Below are 21,722 nucleotides of genomic sequence, written 5' to 3'. Positions count from 1 at the left end.
TTTTTTTTGAGACGGAGTTTCACTCTATTGCCCAGGCTGGAGTGCAGTGGCACATCGTGGCTCACTGCAATCTCCACCTCCAGGGTTCAAGTGATTCTCCTGCCTCAGCCTCCCAAATAACTGGGATTACACGCGCCCACCACCATGCCCGGCTAATTTTGTATTTTTAGTAGCGACGGGGTTTTGCCATGTTGGCCAGGCTGGTCTTGAACTCCTGACCTCAGGTGATCCACCTGCCTTGGCCTCCCAAAGTGTTGGGATTACAGGCATGAGCCACCATACCCGGCCCTCCCTCCTTTCCTTCCCCTTCCTCCTTTCCTTCCTTCCTTCCTTCCCTCCTTCCTTCCTCTCTCACTCTCTTTTTCTTTCTTCCTTCTCCTTTCTTTTTCTTTCTTTCTTCTTTTCTTGAGACATGGTCTCACTCCAATGCCCAGGCTGGAGTGCAGTGGCACGATCATGGCTCACTGTAGCCTCGACCTCCAGGGCTCAACTGATCCTCCCACTTCAGCGTCCCTAGTAGTTGGGACTACAGGAACACGCCACCACACCTGTTAAAATTTTTTTGTATTTTTAGTAGAGACAGAGTTGCACCATGTTGTCCAGGCTGGTCTCAAACTCCTAGGCTCAAGTGATCCTCCCGCCTCTGCTTCCCAAAATGCAGGGATTGCAGGCATGAGCCACTGCGCCCAGCCACGGGCTACAGTTATTTTCTAGAAGGATTCAGCAGTGTGTCAATAGGGATGCAAAGCCACAGGAAAAACATGGTGTCTCTCTTTAGAGCAAGGTTTAACAAACTTTGACTATAAAGGACCAGTAGTAAATATTTTAGGCTTTGCAGGCTACATAGTTTCTGTAGCAACTATCTAACTGCTGTCATAGCGTCAAAGCAGCCATGACAATATCCAAGTGAATAGGCATCGTTGTTGTTCCAATAAAACATTATTTACAAAAACAGGTGCTAAGTTGGATTTAAGCCTCGCAGGCTTAAGTCTGCAGGTTATAGCTTGCCAACGCCTGGTCTAGAGCACCAATGTTACTGGAAGATTTCAAGGGAATTATTTTTTCTAATTTTTTTTTTGTTTTTTTGGTGATGAGGTCTCGCTCTGTCATCCAGGCTGGAGTGTAATGGTGTGAATTCGGCTCACAGCAGCCTCAACCTCCCAGGCTTAAGCCGTCCTCCCACCTCAGCCTCCCAAGTAGCTGGGACTGCAGGCGTGTGCCACCATACTTGGCTAACTAAAAATTTTTTTGTAGAGATAGGGTCTCCCTATGTTGCCCAGGCTAGTCTCAAACTCCTGGACTCAAGCAGTCCTCCTACCTCAGCCCCCACAAAGTGTTGGGATTACAGGCGTGAGCCTGGCATAAACATTATTTTTGAAACCCAAGTTTTTACACGGTCTCCAATTTCTAGCGTCACCTTCTCTTTAACATCTGTGTTAGGCCATTCTTGCATTGCTATAAAGAAATATCTGAGACTGGGTAATATATAAGAAAAGAGGTTTAATTGGCTCACTGTTCTTCAGGCCATATAAGAAGCATGATGCTGGCATATGTTTGGCTCCTGGGGAGGCCTCAGGAAGCTTCCAATCACAGCAGAAGGTGAAGGGGTAGCAGGCATCTCACATGGTGGGAGCGGGAGCAAGAGAACCAGTGGCAGGGAGGTGCCACACACTTTTAAACAACCAGATCTCGTGAGAACTCACCCACTATTGCAAGGACAGCACAAAGCCACGAGGGAGCTGTGCCCATGATCCAATCATCTCCCACCAGGCCCCACCTCCAACATTGGGGATTACAATTCAACATGAGATATGACGGGGACACAGATCCATATCAACATCCAACCAGTACTGTTCTGCAAATGCAGGCTGTGCAATGCACAAAGGCAGCTAAGCAAGGGGACAGGTGGGGCTTAAACCAGCCTGGTAACATGTGCAGTGTGGAAGAAAGGGGTGCATTTCATAATTCATTGCTCAGATGAGCCCCTTTTGTGTGGTTTGCATAAGAGCATCATATATGCTAGTCACAGCCTTGACATACTCCACACTCTCACGTGACCTGACTTCAGTAAGTAAGTCTGTCCCCCTCTGCAGTACTTCTTGAAGTCCTGAGAAGGGAACAGTTTCTGTTTCTCAAGTGATGTTGAGCTTGTTTGCCAGGTGTTGGCTTGCTGCCTCTCTATTGGTCACTGCTGGCCACCTTGGGACCCCTTTTCCAAGCTGCTCCACCTGGTCCACCTTCTCACAAAGGTAGACTGAGGCCTTCCTCTGATTTCAGGTACTTGTCAGACAAGGCCAGCAGGGGTACTAGACCAGGCCAAGGCTTGAAGCAAACATAAAAGAGTTATAGCTAAAAACCAGAAACCTTAACATCAGACATCACATGTGTCTCGGTTGAAGCCAGCTTTTTTAGATCATTCATCAGTCACAATACCTAGTTAGAAAAACCTGAATTCGTTTACCTGTTTCAGACCTCCCTTCAGAAGCAGAAGCCTCATGTCTGATGATCCGATGGACTTACCAGCTTTATGCCTTCCGCTAAACAAATGGGGATTATTATTATTATTATTATTATTTTTTGAGACAGAGTTTCGCTCTGTCACCCAGGCTGGAGTGCAATGGCGCAGTCTCAGCTCACTGCAACCTCCACCTCTCAGGTTCAAATGATTCTCCTGCTTCAGCCTCCCGAGTAGCCGGGATTACAGGTGCCTGCCATCACGCCCAGCTAATTTTTGTATTTTTAGTAGAGACGGGGTTTCACCAGTTTGGCCAGGCTCGTTTCGAACTCCTGACCTCAGGTGATCTGCCCACCTGAGCCTCCCAAAGTGCTGGGATTACAGGCATGAGCCACCGCACCCGGCCCAAATGGAGATTTTTAAAAAATGAAACTAAATGCACAATTGTATACATTTTGAAAACAAAACACAAACCTTGGAAGAAATTTTGCATTTTCTGTAAGTATCTTTGAGCCATGGTCCTGGGTTTCTGGGTGCAAAGCCACTGGGCTCTGTCTGTCATTAGAGATGCTTCAGTAGAAAACCCTGAGAAGCCCTGAGTTAAGTACTTTCATCTTATTTAGCACGGATGCACTGACTTCTTAGAAACTGCATATCTGGTATCAAACATGAATGCCTTTGGCCAGTTTAAATGAGTTCCCATTTTCTTTTTGAAATTCCATCCTCATTTTCCTACTGTTAGATTTGGCTTACTGCTTTGAGGCTGTGAAGGTTGAGGCTGCTTGCTTTAGGAAAATCTAGCTCCTTGCCATGGCTGCACATTGGTTCTCCTGAAAGTGTAAGGGCTTATTTTCTCTTGGAAATTCTGGGTCCTTATAAACCCAAAATCTGATGTGCTCATTCAGGTCTTAGGGCTTCCAGACCCAGAGCTCACCATGCACCTGCACCCAGCAGTGACTCTTCTGCCTTTCCCAGGGAGCGAGGCTTCACTGTCAGAGGAAGGGGCAGGAAGGACATCTTGTCGTTTGCCCAATCCCTGAACTTGGAGAGCCTCTCTTGTCCCAGCTTTGTCTGTGAAGCGGTTCCTAGTTGCTTTGAGATTTTCCAACTGAAAGCTGCCTTGTTAATACAAAGTAAGAACTAGGGCATTTCAGCCTTAGGGAAAAAACTATCAAACAAAACACAGCTCAGACACGGTTTTAGCATCAGAGGAAGAATTTTTAGGGGGAGGGGACATTCAGTCCCTCTGAATTCGACATTGGAGTTTCTCATTGGGTCCAGAGATGTCGCTAGGCCTAAGGTGGCCAAACTCTCTGCCCTTGTCTTTCAGCAGAGGTGGCCTGCCATTGGCAGGCAGTGCTAAGTACAAAGGCAGCATCAACCCCAGATCAGGGCAGCTGAGGTCCTTGTTCGGCACCCTCTGCATTTCTCTGGCTTTGCCCCTCGCTGTGGAGTGAGAACAAGCAGCCAAGGGAAGCCAAGGACAAGGAACACTCCCCAGATCCCTGGGGGTCTCTGAGGATCCTGTCATTCTCTGCTGAAGGGACCCCAAGCCCTCTTCAAGGGACTTGTTGAACTCTTTCCCAAATCCATCCTCCCAAAGGTGGGAAGTGCATCTGATGTATACACCTAGGGGCCCAAGAGGTGGTCAAGGGACAGCTGTTTGCTGGTGAAAGCACATGGTTGGAGCTTGGACAGAGTTGTTTGCATACATGCATGGAAGGCCCTCGGTGGTAAGAAATGGAACCGGGGTAAATAGAGAAGTGGCATGAGCCGTGGGCCAGGGAGCCCCCATTTACATTCTCATCCCAGCCCCTGCAAATGTTAGGTGTGAGCCTGCCAAAGGAAGAACAGATGGAAAATCTCCAGAAAAAATGCAAGAATCATGAAACCAACACATTTACCAGAGCTCCTGTTTTGGTGGCGAGAGAAGCGACCCCAAAGCCACTGCACTGATAAATCTGGACACGAAGCTTAGTTTATTTTTCATTTAAAAATCAGATAAAATATTAGTTATTTCAATAATGGGTGCATTTATTTTTAAAAGGGTGATGATAGCTCCCTATGTGATTGTGAGGCTAAAATGAGAACGTGTGCCGTGGAGGGGAGCTATTATTACATGTTAATAAGATTCTTCTTTTTCTATTTTCCTCCAGCTGGTCCCTAAGATAATGTTCAAAGCTTTTTCTTTTATTTGTCTTGCTCTGTCTGGTGGGATATTGTTAATAAAAACCAGATACTAAGACATTTTTAAATGTCAAGTGAAGACAAGTTAATAATTGCTCTCCCACAATATGAGAGCAAACGGTGGTCCAGGATCAAAAGCCATGTTTTTCTCCTTTTTGGAGCTGCCAAAATTCCCTTAGGAGCGTGTACCAGGTAAGTGTAAGAACAAGTTCAGAATCTGAATGACATTGTCACAGCCCATGCCAGACCCCAGCTGAGGCCTCTCTCCACTTTGATGTGATTAAATCCCAGTCTTGTCTGCAAAGAAAGCACAGGCTGAAAAACCACGCAGATGAGCCAGGCAATCTGCCCAAATATCAAAACACAAGACCTGCGGATAGTCCTTCAGTGCCCGCGGAGTTGTAAGGGATGTGGTTTGTGCTGGGAAACACAGTTATCATCCCTTACACTTTGTGGAGCTCTTTGTTATTTGCAAAAGGCATAGACATGATTTCATGCCATCCTCCCACAGAGAGCGGAGCTTGTCCACATGGAGCACCTGGAGATGAAATCCTTGGCATTTCCCAAACTCCCATTTTAGGGGGTTTGGACAGAATGACATTGGCTTTGTGGGTTGGGCAGGGCACCATGTTCTCAGTAAGTAGTGCATAAGTGGCTGCTGGGATTCAGTTGTGCCATCCTCTGCAAGACTCCTAACAAGTGTACAAGCCACAGATGCCTTCAGGGAAACAAAGTCTGGCTAACCCCACCCCCACCCCTGGGCCCCCAGCTGTGGCCCTTCCCATCAAGACCCTGCTCATGGGGAGGCTGCTGAGCTTTTACTTCATGGATAGGACTTTTTTATTTTTAATTTTTTATTTTTAGAGACTCCCTATGTTGCCCAGGCTGGTCTTGAACTCCTAGGCTCAAGCAATCCTCTCACCTCAGCCTCCCAAAGTGCTGGGATTGCAGGTGTGAGCCACCGCACCTGGCCTGGATAGTGGGTTGTGTCTCTGCTCTGCCTGTCCTGCAGGAATGGCTGCTCCTCACCGGGGTGGGCATCAGGAGACTTGGGGTTTGAGCCCCAAATGTCTGAAAGGGATCTCTGGTCTGCAGATCTGGCTGGACAAAGCAGCCTTGGGCATGTGAGAGCCTGGAGCTGGGCATGCAATATCCTTATCATGGGAAGGGAAATGGGCTACTTTGTCAGCTTTTTCCTCTTTCAGCAGCACATGTTGCTCTGGCTGGGGAAATGGTAGAACAAAGATGATTCTCCAGAAGGCCTGTCAGTGCCGTGGGGCAGGAACAGCCAACCCCTTGCAGTTAGCAGTTCCCAGGAACCAAGTCTAGGTGTTTTCTCAAAGAGCAACAACCCCTCTTCTCTATGGTTCTGTGAGGCCGCCCCTCTTTCTCCAGGTAGAGGAGGAAAGACTGGATGCCTCCTTCTGAGTCCTCATGGCTTTTAACCCTCTTGGAAGACAGAGGGAACACATCCCTGAGGGGGCCAGGGTGAGCCCAGGAGGGGTGCAGAACCTGGGGTCCAATGCCCGGAACTGATGTTGGGCCCTAGGCTGGATCAGGTGGACAGAGCTTAAATCAGAAGTAGACTGGGCCTGCACTGAGAGTGAGTGTCACGAGGAGTTGAGGAGAGGTGGGGCCAGGGGTTCCAGGAGTGTCGAACCGATGATGGAAGCAGGGAGCAGGTGAGCAGGAGCCAGGTGGGGTGGGAGCCCCAGGAATCAGCAGGTTCCAGGTGGAAAAGAAGCAAGAGGATCAGGAATTTGGCTAGAGGTGACAGGGGCATATGGAGAAGGCTGCTCCTGACTGGCAGTCCTATAGATTCATCGGAGTTAAGAGAGAGAGACAGTCCACCCCAATTGTTCACTCCTATGAGGAATATTGTACAAATTAAAGGAAAAAAAAGAAAAAACCCTATAGGATTAAAAACTGGTCAGGCGGCCAGGTGCAGTGGCTCACGCCTGTAATCCCAGCACTTTGGGAGGCTGAGGCGGGTGGATAACGAGGTCAGGAGTTCAAGACCAGCCTGATCAACATGGTGAAACCCTGTCTCTCCTAAGAATACAAAAATTAGCCAGGCGTGGTAGTGCACGCCTGTAGTCCCAGCTACTCGGGAGGCTGAGGCAGAAGAATCACATGAACCCGGGAGGCAGAGGTTTCAGTGAGCCTAGATTATGCCACTGCACTCCAGCCTGGGTGACAGAAAAAACAAACAAACAAACAAAAAACAGGTAAGGCGCGGTGGCTCACAGATGTAATCCCAGAGCTTTGGGAGGCAGAGGCAGGCGGATCACTTGAGGTCAGTAGTTTGAGACCAGCCTGGCTAACATGGTGAAACATTGTCTCCACTAAAAATACAAAAATTAGCTGGGTGTGTTGGTGTATGCCTGTAGTCCCAGCTGCTTAGGAGAATGAGGTGGCAGAATCACTTGAACCCTGGAGGTTGAAGTTGTGGTGAGCCCAGATCACACCACTGCACTCCAGCCTGGGTGACAGAACAAGACTCTATCTTAAAACAAAATACAATAATAAAAAATAAAAACAAACTCTTTCATACACTGGCATCTACTTTCCTTTCTAGCCTCACCTCCACCAGTTTTTTTTTTAGTAACCTACATCCCAGCCCAAAAAGTCTGTGTTTTCCTTAATACATTGTGCTTTCCTGCCTCTATGCCTGACTAAGCCATTTTTTGTCCCCAAAATGTCAATTCACTGGCTCTCTGCCAGTGGAAATCTTATTCGTTTATCCTGAATAGGCAAAGGATGCCAACTCATTTAAGAGATACGATTAGGAAGAATATGGAAAAATAGTTATCAAAGAAATGTGAATTAAAATAACAACGAGGCATCATGGCATAGTTATAAAATCATAGCAAATTATAAGAAAACCAAAAACAGCCCACTCAATGCGGACACCGTTTTGCTGAAACAGGTACATCTATTGCTGGAGACATTGTAAATGGGCTGCGATATTTCTTTTATGTATCAACTTGACTGAGCTAAGGGATACCCACATAGCTGGTAAAACATAATTTCTGGGTGTGCCTGTGAGGGTGTTTCCAGAAGAGACGAGCATTTGGATTGACAGGCTGAGGAGGGAGGATCACCCTCACCAACGTGGGCAGGCACCATCCAATCTGTTGAGGGCCCAGATAGAACAAAAAGGCAGAAGAGGTGCGAAGTTGATTTCTCTGCTTGAGCTGGGACATCCATCTTCTCCCGTCCTTGGACATCAGTGTTCTTGGTTCTCTAGCATTTGGACTGGGACTGGGACATATGCTTTCGGCTTCGTGGTTCTCAGACCATTGGGACTGGACTGGAATTATACTACCAGCTTTCCTGAGCCTCCAGCTTGCAGACAGCAGTTACAGGACTTCTCAGCCTCCATAATAGGCAATCCTTCAGAATAAACCTTTTTCTATATATCTATATGTATCCTACTGGTTGTGTTTTTCTGGAGAACCCTGCCTAATACATGGGCCCAAACTTCTGGGGGAAACAATGAAGTAATATATTTCAAAAGAGACAGAAATGTTCCTGTACCTTGATGCCCATCAATCCTATTTTGCAGAGTTGAGCTAAACAAAATGACACTAAAGAAAAAAAAAAAAGCTACGTGCATAAAGATACCTCTTGCATCATAGTCATCATAATTTTTAACAGTGAAAAGACTGGAAATAGCCCAACTACCTCACAGCAGGGGACTCTAAAGGAAATTACACTCAGACAGATGGAAATTATGATGATGAAGACTATTTAGCCAAAGGAAATGCTTATAACATAATGCTCACGAGACACAAAGTTTATTGTGACTACACTATAAAAATCACATAAATGTATGGATAAGGATATATAAGGGAACAGAGAGAAAGGAAAATCACTACTTATTAGGGTATTATTTTTATTAGAGTGTTGCTGATGTAATAAAAATCTCCTAGAGGCAATTTCCTTCAAAACCCCTGATTCGTTTTGTTCCCATCTGGTCTGTGGTCCTTATTGCATTGTGCCTTGAGTGTAATAATTTGTGTCCTAGTTTTAGCCCCGTTTGGACCATAAACTCTTCAAGGGCAAGGACTATGTTTTACTTTTCTTTGTCTCACCTGAGCACTTGTATCTCCCTGGAACGTAATAATATTCGACAATTATTTATTAAGCAAATTAACCATAGCTAAAGATTATGTTGTGCTTAAAAATAAAATTCAACAGATCATTCTCTCCATTCTCCTGTCTCCTGGCAAAAGGCACTCAACTAAATAGATATCTGTATTATCTTTAGGCTTCCTGGGAAGGAAAATCCACATTCAGAAATCTAGCATTTTATACCTGGAATGAAACATAGATGCAGTAATGCGGGCAACACTTGGGAATCTGGGAAACTGAGGCTCTTGGGACTTATTTACCTTTGCCCCTTAAGGCAACAAGATGTTTAAAAATTGAAGTCATTCTTAGGTTTACCACCTGGGGCCAACTGGATCCTGGCCAGAAGGAAAAACGATCCACCACTCCTAATGGGAGCCCAGAGCTGCTGTGCCTAAGCCAGGTCTCTCTTTTATGAGCCTGTCAGGGCTAATTAGAAGACAGGAAATGTGATAACATGGCTCAAGCTTAAGCTTCCCAAAGAAAATAACAGGAATCCCATGCTGAACTCTTTTTAGGTACTGATCCCTTATTGCCTGCCAGACGCTTTATGCACATCAACTTACGCTCCCATTTTACAGAAAAATCTTAATGTTTAGAGAGACTATGTGATTCACCCAAGGTCAAATAGCTTTTGTTTCGACGGGGCCTGTCAGGATCCCAAAGCAACCACAGGCTCTTAAGCATCCCTACCCAGCATGCCTTGGAACTCACAATAAATAGGCCCATTTTGTCTCTCTGTCCAGGTTGATGAAGCCTCGGCATCTTCCTTTTCCTTTCCCCTTTATTCTTGCATGTACAGATATTGGCCCTTTTCTGCAGCCTGGCTGCAGAAAAGCCTATTTTCACCTGGCTTACATTTTTCTTGTTTTCAGACTGGGTCACCAAGCCAATGATTTTATTCCATGCTCTTTGAATCCACTGTGGTCATCAGCCATTTTCTCCTGAAGAAAATCACACACTCCCTTGTATCAGTGACCTTTCCTGAGGTCTGAGCATATATATCATTTCTAGGACATGTTTTCTTTAACTGAATACAGTCTCGCATACTGGGGATAAGGTTTGGGGATTGCTATGATTTAGATGTATCCCTTCCAAACTTCAGGTGTTGCCAACGTGATAGTGATATTAAGAGGTGAAGACTTGGCTGGGCGCGGTGGCTCAGGCCTGTAATCCCAGCACTTTGGGAGGCCGAGGGAGGCAGATAACTTGAGGTCAGGAGTTTGAGACCAACCTGAGCAACATGGTGAAACTCTGTCTCTACTAAAAATACAGAAATTAGCCAGGTGTGGTGGCGGGCGCCTATAATCCCAGCTACTTGGGGAGGCTGAGGCAGGAGAATTGCTTGAACCCAGGAGGCAGAGGTTGCAGTGAGCTGAGAGCATGCAACTGCACTCCAGCCTGGGTGACAGAGCAAGACTCTGTCTCAAAAAAAAAAAAAAGAAAAAAAGAGGTGAAACCCTTAAGAGGGGATTAGACCATGAGGGCTCCACCCTGAGGACTGAGACTAGGTGCCCTTATAAAAGGGCTTGATGGAGGGAGTAAGTCCCTCTTGCCCTTCTGCCTTCCACCGTGTGGCACCATCTTGGAAACAGAGACCAGACCCTCCCCAGACAACAAACCTGCCAGTGCCTTGGTCATGGACTTCCCAGCCTCCAGAACTGTGAGAAATAATTTCTGTTCTTATAAATTACCCGGTCTATGGTACTTTGTTATGGCAACACAAACAGACTAGGAGAAGGATTAAAACAGCAGTGTTCCAGAACACTTTCTTCCAACATTATGCTGATTTTCTTTTTTCTTGGATGCTTTTTTACAAATTGCACTTTTTAAATGTGATATTCTCCTACTCTTGCTGAGGCCTCTACTCCTCTTTTCTTTCATACATTTTTGTCTGTGGTGCAAAACTGACACTTTTTTGTTTCTCTAATGCGAGCAACAACAACATCTAATTAATATGCAGCTACACTCAGGCCGAGGCAGAAACCCTTCCATCTGCTGTTCTGTGATAGCTGCTTCCCCTTTTGCTCACTTATGTTCTTTTTAGCTTATTCTGTGCCCTTTAAATTGCCTTCCTAAAACATAGAATTCCACATCAACTCAAAATTAGTTTAGAAAATAGATGGTGCTTGGTAAGTTCCAAACTATAAAATCCTGCCCATCCTCGGCAGTCTGGGGCTTACACCATTAAACATTAAGTGGTAGCAGATGCTTCCTGCCTGGGACTCAATTTCTAGGCCTGTGTTTCGTTACTCCTTCTAAAAGATAGATTTTTTTTCTCTTTTTTCAGTCATTGAAAAACAAAACAAAACAAAACACTAGGTTTTGGCCAGGTGCGGTGGCTCATGCCTGTAATCCCAGCCGGGAGGCTGAGGCGGGTAGGTCACAGTCCAGGAGTTAGAGACTAGCCTGGGCAACATGGTGAAACCCTGACTTTACAAAAAAATACAGAAATTAGCTGAGCATGGTGGCATGTGCCTGTAATCCCAGCTACTGGGGAGGCTGAGGTGGGGGAATTGCTTGAGCCCCGGAGGTGAAGGTTGCAGTGAGCTGTGATCACACCACCACACTCCAGTCTAGGCGACAGAGCCAGACCCTGTGTCAAAAACAGAAAACAACAACAACAACAAAAAACACTAGGTTTAAATAAAATGTAAACTTCTGTACGGCGGCGGGGAGAGGGGGGTAGTTTGGTGACAGATGTCTTGTTTTCAAAAACCTAATTGAGGAATGGGCTGCCATTTGTCTTCCCATCATTAGAAACTCAATCCTGCATGTCCTGGGGAGCCCAGTTGTAAACCTTAGTTTTTTTTAGAAGGATGATGATTCCCTGCAAAGCCAGGCTGGCACTGTAGAAATCCACAGTCAGATAGAACCACAAACCAACTCCCCTGGGTGGCGTGGTCCAGGCATCGCTTTATTTAGATGAATTCACACAGAGGTGCTATAGTGTGGTCTGGGCATATGATTATATGGTTTCGATGTCATGGAAACTTACAGGAAGTCAAGAGTGCTGTGAATCCCAGCTCACACATTTGCTGTGTCTACCTCAGTTTCCCTTTTTCTCAAATTGGTGGTGTAACTAGTTCTTATTTTGTAGGTATTCTAGTCCCCAAATTTCTTTTTAAAGAAACATGAGAATTTACTATAAATGCTACATAAATCCCAAGTTCGAAGTGCCTTTGGGCTAAAACCAGCTTTGAAGTGAGGCAAGAACTCAGGCTCCCTTCTCTTTTCTTCCCCGAAGATCCTAAGAAGAACACACAGCCATGGCTAGACCAGGAGAGCCAAGGAAAAGGAAGAGAAATGGTTACTTTCACTTTGTTCTTTAAGCCCTTGAAAGAGAGGTGACTCAGTGTGCCTCAGGAAGGGAGGATCCATCTAGCTTTCAGCATTTTCCAAGGTCCTTTTTGAGATGGGCACCAAAGTGACAGGCTCAAAGGAAGGCTTTCTTTCTTTCTTTTTTTTTTTTTTTTGAGATGGGGTCTTGCTCTGTCGCCCAGGCTGGAGTACAGTGGCGCGATCTCGGCTCACTGCAACTTCCGCCTCCAGGGCTCAAGCGATTCCCCCACCTCAGCCTCCTGAGTAGCTGGGATTACAGGCACGCGCCACCATGCCCAGCTGATTTTTGTATTTTTAGTAGAGACGGGGTTTCACCATCTTGGCCAGGCTGATCTTGAACTCCTGACCTCGTGATCCACTCACCTTGGCCTCCCAAAGTGCTGGGATTACAGGTGTGAGCCACCACACCTGGCCAGAAGGCTCTCTTTCTAATGTAAACTTTCATTGGCAGTCAGAAGGTGCCACTTACCAGAGTATTCTAATTCTTAGCAAATCGTCATTGCACATAAAGTGAACACAGTACCACATGTCCACGCATTAGACACATCGTCACTGAAACCATGCAGCCTCATTCAGAAATGACCTTGTGTCTGAGAGCTCATCTTCCTGGAATCATTTTGGTTTGATCCTTTCAAGGCTGTGAGATTTATTTTCAAGTATTATTTTTCTTTTCAAAAGTTATTCATAATTCAATTTAATTTTAAAAGCTTCATATACACATATCTACACAGATATGCACACGTACACTCACGCCTGGTACAAATCCAAATACTATACAAGGCTTCTCCACATAAATGTCCATCCCAGCCAAACAGCACCGTGTTACCAGTTTCCCGTGTCTCATTCCAGAGCCGTTCTATGCATAAAATATATATTTTTAGGTATTTTTAAAAAAGATGTACTGTTTAATTTTAAAGCTACTTTAGCATAAGACAAGGTAAAAAAGTAGGAACCTATAGATTAAAAAAGAAAAAAATGGGCCTGGGGTATAATTGTTTTAAATGACGTGTTGATGTGTTGAGTTTAAAAATATTTTGATGTGTTCCAATGCATGGAAAACAAGATAGTCTGAAATCATTGTCCTGAATAAACTGTCCAATATGATTACATATTTTGTGTGTGTACCCTGGCAAGGTCATGTTAACAAGTTTACATAATAATATACAGAAAACAGAAAGCCACCCAATAGACTGGAGTGAGCAGGGAGGGACAGGGAGGAGCAGAAAGAAGACCGTCTCAAGAACTGCCACTTAGAGAAGAGGTGCTGAGAAGGAAAAGAGGTGAGCCAAGCGAGGTAAACAAAGCCTCAGGCCCATGCTTTCCAACAGGATTGTCTGCAATGGTGGGAATGATCGCGTCTGCGCTGTCCAATATGGTAGCCGCTAGTGCTGTTGAACACTTGAAATGGAACCAGTGAGACTGAGGGATTGAATTTTTATTTTAATTTTGTTTTAATTAATTTGAATTTAAACAGCCACATGGGGCAGTGGTTACCATACTAGATCGTGTCGCTCTGGGGTTTGTAACATCTTGGGAGGCATCAATGGGCTTAGAGAACTAAGAATGGAAAGGGGGCAGAGGATAAACATGGGGTAAATAAAAGCAGAAGAGGAAAGAAGGAGGGCAAGGAGCAGGAGAAAGAGTGAAATTCAAGTGGAAAGGCATAGACTGAGAGGAATAATTGTCTTAAGTGATGAGTGGCCCCTGATCTCACTTGCTGAGACCTTCTGGTGTGATTCTGAGGTCTTCTGCAACCGCACACAGAAACAGTCTCTTCTAGAGCAATACTGTACTTGCTTACCCTGGGAGGCCTGTAGGTCTTCATCTCCTTATCTTATTGTGAAGGGAGCAAGGGTACACAATCCCAGGGACTCCCCCACTCCATTGTGTGAAATAAAATAGTTTACTCCAAGAAAACCCCACAGTTTTGATACTCCACTAGGTGTCACCATTAGCCAAAATGAGCTTTTATTTTTTATCGTTTTTAACCTGCAGAATTTGGTGAGTTTCTTCTCTGGGTCTATTGTTGATCTTTACAATTCATTTAGGTATTTTCCTACTTTGTCACAGACAAAGCAAAGTGGCTTGCGCTCCTGGAGGCTACCCAATAGGGATACTCATTCTAATTTGGTTTATTTTTCTTTGCAGTTAAAACTCAGTTACTAAGGCTGGATGTTGTGGCTCATGCCTGTAATCCCAACACTTTGGAAGTATGAGGCAGGAGGACCGCTTGAGACCAGGAGTTCCAGATTGGCCTGGGCAACATAGTGGGACCCCCATCTCTACAAAAATTTTTTAAAAATTAGCCAGGCATGAGGGCGTGCAACTGTAGTCCCAGCTACTTGGGAGGCTGAGGTGAGAGGAGCATTTGAGCCCTGAGCCCAGGAGATTGAGGCTGTAGTGAGCCATAATTGCGCCACTGCACAGACAGAGCTAGACCTTTTCTAAAAAAAAAAAAACAAAACCAAACAAAAAAACTTCTGCTAAATACCACAAATGTGTGTGTGTGTACACACGTGCTCGGCTTCCCAAAGTGCTGGGATTACAGGTGTGAGCCACCATGCCTGGCTAACATTCATTCTTAAATATTTACTGTGTGCCATGCAGGGGCCCCATGTACACTGCACAACTCTGGGGATGGGAGCAGAGGGCACAGTTTGCACAGACCTCAATGTAAATAGTGTTTCCTGAAGTTGTGCAGCCTAGCAGCTCTGCAAGACTCTGGTCTGGGCCATAAGAACTGTATTAGTCCATTTTCATGCTGCTGATAAAGACATACCCAAGACTAGGTAATTTATAAAGAAAAAGAGGTTTAATGGACTCACAGTTCCACATGGCTGGGGAGGCCTCACAATCATGGTGGAAGGTGAAATGCATGTCTTACATGGTGGCAGACAAGAGAGAATGGGGGCCAAGAGAAAGGTGAAACCCTTTATAAAATCGTCAGATCTCGTAAGACTTATTCCCTACCACACGAACAGTATGGGGGAAACCGCCCCTATGATTCAGTTATCTCCCTCCAGGTCCCTCCCACAACACATGGGATTATGGGAGCTGCAATTCAAGATAAGATTTGGGTGGGGACAGCCAAACCATATCAGGGACAAAATCATGAGGAAGATATGGGCCCTGCTTTTTCCATCCTCTCTGTTCTATTTCTTAGGAGAGTTCCTTAGTCTAAAACCTTCTTTGTAACTAGAAATATCTATGCCCTATATAAATTCTCAGAGTTATACATGTAACAGTTAGCTTTCCCTTCTATCCTTGTAAAAACAACTAAAGTTTAGTTCCTTTTCAGAGAAGTAACACCTCTCCTTGAGCATTATTTTATTAATAAGGCAAAGTATTATTCCAGCTGGATAAATCAAGTCATGGCCTTTGCCCTTGGGAAATTCAATAAGATCCAAAATAAAATCCTTAAGTTTTGCATATCTAAATTTGGCCTTTGAACAGAAGAGGAGTAGTAGCAATTGAACATGAATCTGGGGATCAGGACCCCTAGAATCTAGCCTGACTAGGCTTTCTTGGGGAATGTACCAGTTAGGTTGGGGGTAAAACAAACCACCCCAAAGCTTAGTGGCTTAAAGCAATGAACACTCATCATTTTTCATGATTCTGTGAGTCAGTTGAGCTGTTCTGATCTAGGCTGGTATGCAGATCTGAGGTGTGTAGGTGGCTCAACTGGGGTTGGCTGGCCTCCCTCACATACATGAAATTGACAGGCTGGTTAGTTGAGGAGGACTTAGCTGGGATGGTTTGTCTCTGCTCCATGTGATCTCTCCTCCTCCACTAGGCTAGCCCAGGCTTCACATAATGTTCTCAGCATGGTGGTCTCAGGGTATAAAAGAGCAGCAAGAGAAAGCAAGCTTCAGTGTACAAGCGCTTGAATATTTCTTCTTGTGTCACATTTGCTCTTGTCCCATTGGCCAAAGAAAGATACATGGCTAAGCCTTGAGTCAGTGCGAAAGGTATTATCCAAGGATGTTGTAGAGAGAGGTATGAACAAATTAAGGACCAGTGTTGTAACAATCTACTGAAAAAATTAATTTAATTTCTCCTTATCTCAGTGTTTACCAAGATGATAATATTAATAACACTTTCTTGACCTACTTGCCAGGAAAGAAAAAAAATAAACACATGGAAGAAACTACTGTATATCATTCAAAGAAAAGGGACAACATAACTATTATTCATCTTACTTCAGTTTACTCATCTACCTTTTTCACGTCTCGTCCACAGCACGGCTAATCTATCTATGGGGCAATTAGGAATCCCACTTAGTGAAAATTCCTATCAAAAATAAAGGTAACAATTTCAAAAGAAAATTTTGTTTGTTTTCATAATTTTCACCAGCAAATTGGTACATTTTATGGGTTGTGTGTAAGGATACCCACTAAGGATGTAACTAGCAGGATTCTTCGAGAATAGAGACCCAGGAATGTCTAACCACAGGATAACTTTCACAATTGCCCTTATATGTTAGACTTGGCAGATACATTTTGGTTTTTTGTTTATTTGTTTGGAGAAGGAGACTTGTTCTGTCACCCAGGCTGGAGTGCAGTGGCATGATCTCCGCTCACTGCAACCTCCATCTCTCGGGTTCAAGTGATTCTCCTGCCTCAGCCTCCCGAGTAGCTGGGATTACAGGCGCCCACCACCATGGCCGGCTAATTTTTGTATTTTTCATAGAGATGGAATTTCACCATGTTGGCCAGGCTGGTCTTGAACCCCTGACCTCAGATGATCCGCCCGCCTCAGCCTCCCAAAGTGTTGGGATTACAGGCATGAGCCACTGCGCCCGGCCTACATTTTGTTTTAAATAATTGCTCAGCATTGTACAAGTTGAACACCTGTTATAGCACTCGGAGGACTTAATCACATAAAGAAAATGACTAGGAGTTTATAGTACATGTTTTCTTTTTCTTTCTTTCTTTTTTTTTTTTTAATGAGATGGCGTCTTGCTGTGTTGCCCAGGCTGGAGTGCAATGGTGCAATCTCGGCTCACTGCAGCCTCCGCCTGCTGGGTTCAAGCAATTCTCCTGCCTCAGCCTCCTGAGTAGCTGATACTACAGGTGCCCGCCACCATGCCCGGCTAGTTTTTATATTTTTAGTAGAGATAGGGTTTCACCATGTTGGCCAGGTTGGTCTCAAACTCCTGACCTCAAGTGATCCACCCATCTTGGCCTCCCAAAGTGCTGGGATTACAGGCATGAGCCACCCCACCCGGCCTACAGTATATGTTTTCATTCCTATTTGCATGGTGCTGAGAATTGCTGAAGATAACACCACTTCTGGAAATTCACACTCAATCTTACTGGAACTGAGATTAGCCAAGAAAAGGATTACTTCATTCTTACTAAAAAGTTATCTTTCCTACAAATCGTGGTCTTCATTATTTAACCTGATGAATAAACATTTATTGGGCATCTACTGTGAGTGAAAAACTGAACTAGAGATAGAAATATGGATAAAACACAGTTTTTGCTCTGCTGGCAACAAACTATAAGGCAAATCTGACAGATAAGTACTCCAGGGAGTATTGAAGAAGGAATGATTTACACCAATGGCATGAACTAGAGAAAACTTCTTGAATACAACTTTTGTTCCGAGCTTTGAAGAATGAGTAGCATTTCTCAATGTGAGAAAGGGGAGAGAGAATTCCATACAGAGGTAACCGTATGGTAAACAGAGGGTTAAAGTGCACAGCATTTTTTGGGGAAAACATCACCCAGGGTAGTTGGAGTGTGGGGTGTGTTATGGGAAGTAGAAAAGGAGGTGAGGCCAGCTTGTTAAGACCTTTGAATGTGATATTAAAGGGCTTACATGAGGGCTTTAAAGGCCCTTGATTAAAACATTCTCATGATTATATTTTAGAAGTGTCATTCTGGCTTCTGGATACTGACACAATGGGGACCCAACAGGGGCTCCTGGCTATCTCTGTCAACCTAGTTCTGGGAGTGTCTCAGAAATGGTGCAACCGATGGATCTGAGAATCTAATGTCATAATTGTGAGAAGTTTCTAGAGGGACAGCAAATGGTTGGAGCCCAGTGTATGTGTTTGCGACTGCAGACTGCAGGGGAAAAGGGACAGTGCTGTAGGTGGGGAAGATTTTATCTTAGACTATTTTCCTCCCTTGTATTTCCATGGGCAGATTATAGTCTTCCCCAACTCCACTGCAAGACAGAACAGTATCACTAGTCCTGCACCAGCAGGAGATGAAGCTTGTGGGTACATCAGGGGAAAGGAAGGAGATAACAGGTAAAGATACACCCACATTCCTTCTAAGAACTGCCACTCCTCAGCATAGTATTGGAGGTCCTGGCCAATGTGATAAGACAAGAAGTACTAGGTATAGGATTTGAAAGGAAGTAGCAAAACTGTCGTTATGTACAGGTGATCTGATTATCTACATAGAAAACCTCACAGACTTAATAGAAAAACTTTTAGAACTAATACTTACGTTCAGCAAGGATGTCAAGAAGAAGATCTGTTTAGAAAACTCAGTTGCATTCTTCTACAACAGAACATTCAACCAGGAAACCTAATAGAAAATAAGATAATTTTCAGAAGAGCAACACAACTAAAAAATCAACTTAATATTCAAAATAAATTTTTGGAGAAAAATACAAAACTATCAAAGGACATTAGACTTAAGGAAAGAGATATGCCATATTGGTAGACAAGACTACTTAACATGTAAAGATAACAATTCTCCCAAAATTAGTCTAAAAATTCAAGGCACTTTCAGTATAGTCCCAACAGAATTTTTTGAGGGAATAAAAAAAGCATATTCAAAATTTATAAAGAAGAAAAAAACAAGGTCCACCATCAGTTGAGCCAATTTCAGAAAAAGAACAAAGAGGAATGACTTGCCCCAGTATACTCCAATGCTATATAATAAAACATTACGGCACTGTGGTGTAGAAGCATGGAAATAGAGTAAGGGTGAGAAAGTGTCAGAAATTCATAGGTATGCTTATGTGTTTTGTTGTATGTGCACCTGATGTATGAAAAACAAGTAAATGGGGAAAGGATGGGTTGCTTAGTAGACAGTGTAGGGAAGATTGGCTCACCACATGGAAAAAAATTAAGCTGCATTCCTAACACCATAAGCAAAGGTGAACTTCAGAAGAATTAAAGATATAAATGTGAAACACCACCCTACAAAACATAGATATGCATGTGTATGCATATATATACGTCAGAATATATTTATGACCTTAGAAGTGGGGAAGAATTTTTTTAAAAAACATTAAAAAAGTGTAACTGTATTCCCTGCCCCTCAAATTGATGACTATGTCAAAATTAACAATAATGACGATGGCAGATATAGTTATCTAAATGAACAGACAGGTGATAGACTGAGAAAAAATATTTGAGACTCCCAAAACCAGCAAGAGATTATTATACAGAATATATAAGAAAGTCCTACAAATCAATCAGAAAAAGAGAATACAACAAGAAAATGGGCAAGGATATGAATATGTGACTCACCCCAAAAAACCCACTGGTTTTGCTCAACCTCACTAGTTTTTTTTTGTTGTTGTTTTGTTTTGTTTTGAGACAGAGTCTCACTCTGTTGCCCAGGCTGGAGTGCAGTGGCACGATGTCGGCTCACTGCAACCTCCGCCTCCTGGGTTAAAGTGATTCTCCTGCCTCAGCCTCCCGAGTAGCTGGGACTACAGATGCCCACCACCACGCCCAACTAATTTTTGTATTTTTAGTAGAGACGGGGTTTCACTATGTTGGCCAGGATGGTCTTGATCTCCTGACCTCATGATCCACCCGCCTCAGCCTTCCGAAGTGAACCTCACTAGTTCTTAGATAAATGAAAATTAAAACAATAGCAAGATTAAGTCTTTTTACCAATGAGGTTGGAAAATTAGGAGACTGGATAATACCAAACTCTGGCAAGGTTGTAAGGAAACAAAACGGAAAGGAAACAAACACTGTATTCTAGGGCATGTCAAAGATAGAGCCAGGCACCGGTTAAAGCAGCCAGGACAGGTTTTATTCAGGGACTACTGCAATAAGGAAAAAGAGTAGAGTGTGAACAGAGTACCTGATGCAAAGTACTGGAGACTATTTAAAGATTAAGGGAAAGGCACTGTGGGGTGTTAAGGGAGGGTTAGTCCATGTGATTACGCCACCTGGATTTGTTCACTGGTGCTTATCCGAAGGATAAACACACTTCTCCTAAAGTAAGGCATCCACAGCAGTTAGGCCCTTATCCTCCTGGGAGAAGAGCTATAGCTCCCTGAATATCTGCATTTCAAAGAGAGGGCTCTCAGATCCTTGAGGAGACCGTTTTGGGTGGGAGATTTACATCTCAAAGGGTAAAGGAAAGATTTATAATTGCAAGCTTTCTAAAATAACTGCTCTAAGAGGGAGCTCAGGGGCTTATCTGCCTATCACCAGGTTTTGGCCAGAATAAACAGTAGATTCTCCTGGCAGCATTGAGCTTCCAGGCAAGCATTTTAAGGGAGGCTGGTATCATCCTAGGGACATGGTCTTAAGCTGCTAGAAGCCATGCTAGGGTTTGGTCAAGTCTCTTAGTGCAGGGGTTTGGACAGAGTCATTACGGGCAGAGAGTTCTGCAGTTCACAGTCACAACCTAGATGTACTTTGTGAAAATAAATATGCATCAGCAATTCCACTCCTAGACATATGCTTCCGAGAAACTCTTACACAGGTCCTAAAGGATCACGGACAAAAACACTCACCTCACTGTAGTACTGGTAGCAGGGAGCTGGGGCATTTGCTAGGGGAATGGATAAGTAAATGCGGTAGGTAGGTTTCAAAACCAAACCGCACAAAATAACATATTTTTGTTAAATATAGTGAACTGCAAATTTCTCTTCAAAGAATCAGCACGTCAGTAGTTTCAGCTCTCTTATTCTTTGATTCTCCATTTTAAAGTTTAACTTCCTGGTTCTCTTTGCCCACTTGCTTCTAGTTTAAGTAAACAACTTTCCCTCTAGTCCTAATCAGTAGTTCACATCTGTTCCCCTGGTCACCTGCTCCGTCTTGACTCATTCTGGTCATCTTCTTTGACCTGAGTCACCCTTGGTCACCTTCTCTGACCTAAGTCACCTTTGGTTACCTGTTCCTAACTGTCCTTCCTGCCAAACTACTCACTCCGCCACTCTGACTCATACCCCTGCCCCTTTAAAATAGCCAATCAAAATTAGCTTAGACTGTGCGGTCCAACCCTAGCCAACAGGGGAACAACACAGCAGCAGGGCCTACCTGTGTCAGGAATCAGAACTCCTGCCCCTCCCCTGTCCAGGTGTGCTCTCGCCATTGTTCCATCTGTGATGAGCACCCTTTCTGCAGAAAGTAAAAATTGCCTTGCTGAGAGAATTGAATGTATGTTCGAGTGCTATTTCTTTGTGGCACCAGGGAACAAACATTTCTAACATTTTGTAAGTTCACATACATACCCAAGAATACATTATCACAATATCAGAGTGACAGCGTGTGGGAGGAAGGAGAATGGGTATCAGAAATGAAGGTGGGGGGGAAATCAAATAAATAAAACAAGAGCAACTCCTTACACAATGGATAATGAGTGAGCCCCATACTCCACTCACTACAGTTGCA

The 21,722-nt window shown here is 44.2% G+C and overlaps 1 long non-coding RNA gene across 2 annotated transcripts in view; it reads right to left on the bottom strand.

Moving 5' to 3' along the window:
- Nucleotides 1-21,453, bottom strand: part of LOC104002338 (uncharacterized) — a 42,764-nt gene extending 21,311 nt beyond the window's left edge. For both annotated transcript variants that reach the window (XR_001710000.3, XR_001710001.3), the window contains exons 1-2: nt 21,369-21,453; nt 18,580-18,660 (exon numbers count right to left, since the gene is read on the bottom strand). This is a non-coding gene — a long non-coding RNA (uncharacterized LOC104002338). The remainder of the gene's footprint in view (nt 1-18,579; nt 18,661-21,368) is intronic.
- Nucleotides 21,454-21,722: the final 269 nt, after the last annotated feature.

Source organism: Pan troglodytes, chromosome 16, assembly GCF_028858775.2.
Source record: "Pan troglodytes isolate AG18354 chromosome 16, NHGRI_mPanTro3-v2.0_pri, whole genome shotgun sequence".
NCBI classification, from domain to species: domain Eukaryota; kingdom Metazoa; phylum Chordata; class Mammalia; order Primates; family Hominidae; genus Pan; species Pan troglodytes.
Note: the sequence above shows the minus strand (reverse complement) of the source record. Positions and strands in the feature narration are given on the sequence as shown.